Source organism: Eucalyptus grandis, chromosome 3 (genome assembly GCF_016545825.1).
Source record: "Eucalyptus grandis isolate ANBG69807.140 chromosome 3, ASM1654582v1, whole genome shotgun sequence".
Taxonomy (NCBI): Eukaryota; Viridiplantae; Streptophyta; class Magnoliopsida; order Myrtales; family Myrtaceae; genus Eucalyptus; species Eucalyptus grandis.
Window position 1 is genome coordinate 32,446,309 of NC_052614.1, and position 6,163 is coordinate 32,452,471.

The 6,163-nt window shown below is 39.6% G+C and overlaps 1 pseudogene; it reads right to left on the reverse strand.

The window, feature by feature from the left end:
• Positions 1–545: 545 nt before the first annotated feature.
• LOC104439520 lies at positions 546–2,977 on the reverse strand (annotated as a pseudogene).
• Between the last annotated feature and the right edge of the window lie 3,186 nt (positions 2,978–6,163).

Sequence of the window (6,163 nt, forward strand, 5' to 3'; positions counted from 1 at the left end):
CCTACTCCAATACCGTATTGTAACATTATTGGATTAACTCACTAAGATATTATTCGTTTTGACTCATCCCATAACTAAGCCTTATAGTTTTGCCTTTTGGCGTACAGGTGGATAGTACCCCCACCTAAGCATGCTTAACTTTAGATAAAGCTAAAACGTTACTATGTGCCTTTGTGAATTAATTCCAACTTTTACATATATGTATATATATTACAAAATTGCTGTCTATTTATTCGGTGCACAATTCGATTCATTCTACCTCCTTCACCATGTTAGAAGTTTTTTGACCTTCTCAACCACTCCCCATCTTACAATTCGTACAAATAATGCGTCTTTCCATCTACTTTTAAAGGATTAAGTGTGAGAAAATATTTCATCTTTGTTATTTGTTAACTAGGAAAAAAAATAGCATAAATCCTTAAAAGGCACGTCTTTTCTCGTTATAATTCATCAATACTTCGGCTGCACATAAAAGGAAAAAGAGAAACGTGGAGATTCACGTGAAACCTTTTCTGGTAGTCACTTATTTGACCAAAAAGACTTACTAAACGCCAAAAACTTTTTTTTTTCCTTACACCAGGCAGATCACTCGAGAATTGTTGACAAGATCATGCTTCAAGCTAAACATAATCATCAAGATCCAAGTAAGATTCACCAACCGACTTGAACATGGCTACTTTGAAACGAAAAGTTAAATCTCGTTCTGTCAAAGAGAAAGCAGCCCTCATGCATTAAACTGGTCACAGCAAAAAATCTACGACCCTGACTGCTAGCGACATCGGTTTCTGTCGTCCTATAGACTAATAAAAGTTTAATAGGCTTCTTCGTCATCATAATCCTAAAGACCACTTTCCATTTCTCACGATATGATCTCCTCTGCTTCGAATGAAAAGCCCTTCAGAATGTGTAATGCTGCTGAATGGAATCGATGTCCAGGCCTTTGAGCTTGACCACGGATTCAATATGGCCCTTCAGAGTGTGTAGCTTGCGAAGCCTGCAACAACAGATTCACTCTGTCTTACCATCGCATATAGGACTTAAACGGTGAAAAGGAATTGCTAGCAGCGAATGGTTTAAACTCTGTTTCGAGACAGTAAGGCGCCTAAACTCAGTTAAATACAGAACGGCCTTTGAACTTCAGTTATTAGGCAAGCAAACAGGTACGGAAGCGAAGAAGGTGGAACTATGTTTTTCAGTAAATAACACCATTTTCCTTACGAGTGTTGAAGTATGAGAATCAAGGTGCTCACCTCGCAACCTCAGCTCGTCGCTTGGCTTGCTCTGCAGTCTCTGAAAGCTCCCTGTAGCTACTCTTGTCAGAGAATAGGTTGCTGGTTTCAGGAGGCTGAAGGCCGTGCAGACTCCTCTGAGCAGTTGCCCACTGAGCTTCTCGCTCTTCTTTGCCATAGTCTTTTTTAGAAGTGAAGGCAGTCTGCGTGATAAAATTGTCCAAAATTAACAGAATGCGGATTTTTTTCATAATACATAATCCATGGCGGTGCCTCTTTCTCCGTGGAAATACCTTGTTCTCCAAAAGGGAATTCCATGCTCTCCCGCTCAGAAGGTAGCAGATCGCAAACTTATGAGTATCAAGCGGAATAGATGTCACCAAGCTGAAAAGCCAGATGACACTGGCCCAACCCCATCCAGTTCCTTTTATCCTTGTGAAACCACAATTTGCCTAAAACCGCTACAATTGTTGCAACCTGTCCATAAAATATTTTGCGTCAGGGAAGCATTTTGTTGAATGGTGATTAAGTTATTGCTGTCCAAACTTTTCTGAGGACTTTTAACCACCATCAATGAAAGCTAATAAATCTGTAGTTCTCACTTCAACCGGACTCCAATCAAATTTGTGAGTAGAAGGTTCTGCAGTAGACTTATGAACCCAGTAGAAAGTGAACAGACTATGACCACCGAAAAATTCATACCAGCTGAGCAACTACGAATGCGCTGACCTAGAAAAGTCCCAGGCGTTCAACATAGGACCGGCTGCTTATTCATGTGACAAATATTAAAGCGTGGCTAACTATACTCACTCACAAGTATAGGGCCATCATTTCATCAGGGTTATATCTGATTGATTTTACACCGAACTTCTCCTGCACCATAGAATAAGGTGGCGATGTTTAATTACTTCTTGTTCCAATAGTTCAACAAAAGATATACACGAGAGACAGAAGTAGAAAACCACACTGGAAACAGATTCTTACCGAGAAGTCTGCATCATTTATGGCTCAAAATTAGTGTTAGGTAACCCCCAAGAACAATTCCGGTTGGCAAAATTATCTTTCAACTTCCAGCTATCTTGCTAGGGAGATGGCTTCACTTAATCTCTGGAGAGTGTCACGATCGTTCCTGAGATTGGTATAAAAAACTAGTCAAACTGGTCTTTTCTGCTATGTTGAAAACCGGGAGTATATGAACAAAAAAAACCATAATTTCTTATCATTGTTTAATATGGCAATGATCAAAACCATAAAGTACGCAAAGTCAGACTTCCAGATCAAAGCAACGAACATAAAGCCAAACTGCCAAAGACTGGATGCATGAACTTTCATAAGGGAATACTTTATTACCTTGAGTCTGCATCGAAGGTAGGACACTTACCATAATACCTATTGTAATGGAGACGGCGTAAATCTGCGAAGTTTTAGTCAGCTCATAGCAAGCAAGGAACACAAATAGCAATATGCAGAGCCTCGGTGCATTATCCATGGCAAACGCAATCCAAATACAATGTAATCCTTCTTTCTTTGAAATATAGCCCAGCTGGACAGCATAGTGCTTATAATGATACTCAAGCCCGTTTCAACGAGGACAATGTCCAAGCCCTTCCAGCAGCATCGGTGGCATCAACAACTGCAATCCCAATGTCCGCCTTCTTCAAAGCAGGGGCTTCATTCTTGCCATCTCCAGTCATACCATGTAAGTGCTTCCCCTGCTGCAGCTTCTTTGCAATTTCGTAGTTGTGTAATGACGTGCCATCACAATGTCAGCGAATAAAAATCATGTGGATCTCTTAAAGTAAGATTTCACAATTCCATAAGGTAAACCAAGATAGTTGCAGTTCTTGATTGATCTGATTAACTCTTCAATTGTGTCTCTGCTTGAGTTCTTTCTTGACATGCTCACAACTATGCCGCATGAAGAAGACGATTAGAGCAGTAAATTGTGTGGAATATGATGGTCGCTCAATGAATTCTCGCCTCAGAGGAAATGGATGCTAAGGAATGTCTTCTCAACAGGATGTTCCATCTGCATGGTGATTTCATTTTTAGCTCACGCCGCAACCACATCCTATGGTTCTCCGTTAATAATTTGATTTTTGGCCTTTGGTCTATGTTTAGTTGATCAAGAGGACCAAAGCATTATCAAGTATTACAGGAGATAATAACTTGCTAATCAATGGAAAAAATCTACCTTGCCTAGCATAAAATTGCCATGCTTGAATAATCATGACAAAAAAGAACACGACTGTCTGAAACAGATAAAAATGAATCAATATTCTTCTGTTGGACCAATTTCACACAGAAAAACCCCGCTAAGAAACTAAAAGTTGCTCGGGAATAATTTGAAGAGAATTTTGAGTTACGATTCTTTTAATATCCTTTCTCAGAACAAGTGTGGTAGAGAATTTTAAGTCTGCTGAAAGTACAAAGATAAGCTGAACACTGGGATCAAGAGTTCTCACGAGCCCTCCAGATGATGAAAGGGAAAAGCTTGAAAGTTGTACCGTTGAAAGGGTGGACTGCTACAATATGCAATAGCTGAAAGGAAGGGAATAAGGCGATACATGAGCAAGTTAACCCCTAAATGAATAGGGTTGCTGCTGCTGTAATTTTTAGTGAAAACTATGTTTGAGTCATTTATTCTGAAGGAAGCAGTTCCTGATGAGGTTAAAAGCATCTGAGGATTGGTGTGCTCGATAGTGAGTGATTTACTGGTTTCTTCTTGTATAATTGTTTCTATTCTAATGTTTCTTGTGATAAGGGTCACTGAGTTTAAGGAGCGGTGTGAAAAACCAAATTTTAGTTCATATTTACTAGATTGAATCGCTCGCATGGGTTAGTCAAAATTTAAAGAATTGATTGTTATCGACTTAAAGTGGCAAAGCCCAATTAGATATAGATTTTAATTGGTCTGGACGAAACCCACGTTCAACCCGCCAGACAATGCCTCCCCTTGTTTGGGCTGGGCTGATGCAGTTTGGGCTGCTGTTGAAGCTTACAAATTCAGTTGTATCTTGCATATTCGGACAAAAGCGATCATGCAAATCACACGGTCGGTGGGTCAGAGCGGGCACCAAGAGATAATCAAACTCTTTCAAGAATCCAATCTATCAAGTCCTAGTTTCAACTAGACTTTAGCGAACTCCAGACGAGTAAATTTGAAAGATCTAGCCTCTCAATGGACTTGCATCCAGGGCCATGAATTCTCACTAGATTTTGCAATTTCTGTAGCAGTCAAAGGCTTCATAAACGTTCAACGATCCTGCCCTGACGCCGTGGAAGCACAGAGGCATTTTTCAAGCGATACGGGATTTGAAACTTCGGTGCCCTAATTTCACCATCGTGCACTGCAATAGGGCAGCGAATTCTGTGGCGGACCGGGCTGCAAAGGCCCATCGGGCTTCTCTGCTCTCCTTAGATTGGGTGCAACATCCTCCTTCCTTTTACAAGATCTGTTGTATTCGGATACGCCTATAAATGTACCTTCTAATGAAGTTTATAATATATTTCTGTTTTCGACCAAAAAAAAAAAAAAAGCTTCATAAACGTCGTCAGGCCTTTTAACGTACTTGCACCAAGAGGTATCTAACTCTTCTAAGAACCGGGATCAGATTGCGACCAGACAATGACAACCGGCAGCATCCAAAAGCTTCATATGATTGCCGGAGAGACATCCAATAAGTCCAACGTACCAAGCCCTTGAATTTCATATAGGCTTTCGTAATCCCAAACCATCACTTGCTTTAGACATTTTGATTGAGAAAGTTCCAACCTTCCAAGGGACTTGTACAATGAGAAATCCAACATTTACAAAAACTCAAGTTTATCAAGACATTGAATTTCAAGTGATTTGTAACTTTCTTTAACAACTCTAATCCAACAACTGCTTGAATTTTAACTAGATTTTCGCGATTTGCAATAGTCAGTCTTCTCAAACCATTGATTTGTGGGATCTCTAGTCTTTTGATGGATATGCAAGAAAATATGAAAACTCTTCCAATAACCCGGACTTATCATGGCCTTGAATTTCAACAAGATTTGCGCAAAAGCATGCCTTTGATAGCTTCAGATGATCTAATTGTGAAAGATCCCGCCTTTCAATGGATTTGCATTATGACACATCTAACGTTTCCAAGAACCCAAGATGGCCTTGGATTTTGGGAAGATTTTTGCAAGAATAAGCCTTCAACCGCGTTAGATGATTAAATTGTGAAAGGTCCAATCTTTTAATGGATTTGCATTAGAAAATATCCGACTCGTTTAAGAACTCTTACCTATGAAGGCCTTGAATTTCATATAGATTTTTGCAATGACTAGCATTTACTTTATGCAAAGTGTTTCAATTGATAAAGATCCATCGTTTCTATGGAATTGCATGAGTTGATGTTCAATTCATACAAAAACTTTGATCTATCAATACCTCAAACTTCAACAAGATCATCTTTTTTTTTTTTAATTTCAAGGGAGCTTTCATTCAATCTAATATACAAGGTCATCAAGACCAGGCCAATTTAAACCCCTATCCGACCAAAAAAATACAAATTTGTACCCCTGCCCCGTCCATTATTGTCGATTCAAATATTTCATATGTTTATACGGGGAATCGAGAGATGCCTTTAAATTTTGACTAAAAATTTAATTGTTAATTGACTAAAAACAAACCCTAAGTCGTCGCCTTCTTGTGGTCCCCCACGTATGCACCGTACTGGCCTTAACAACTAACCCGCTGTCGCTTCTTTATGGAGAAGTAATGGAAGCGAACTCATATAATTGATGTAATATAATTGTTAATTGAGGTTGACTTAGAAAAGTGCTGAGCTGTTCCCTTCTAGCTCTAGGCATTTTCCGGTGAATGTCCCTTTCATTCGCAGCTCAAAGTGGGCCTTTCCTTTTCACTTTTAGTAGAAGTCTTCCTCTGCGCGGGCGAAGTC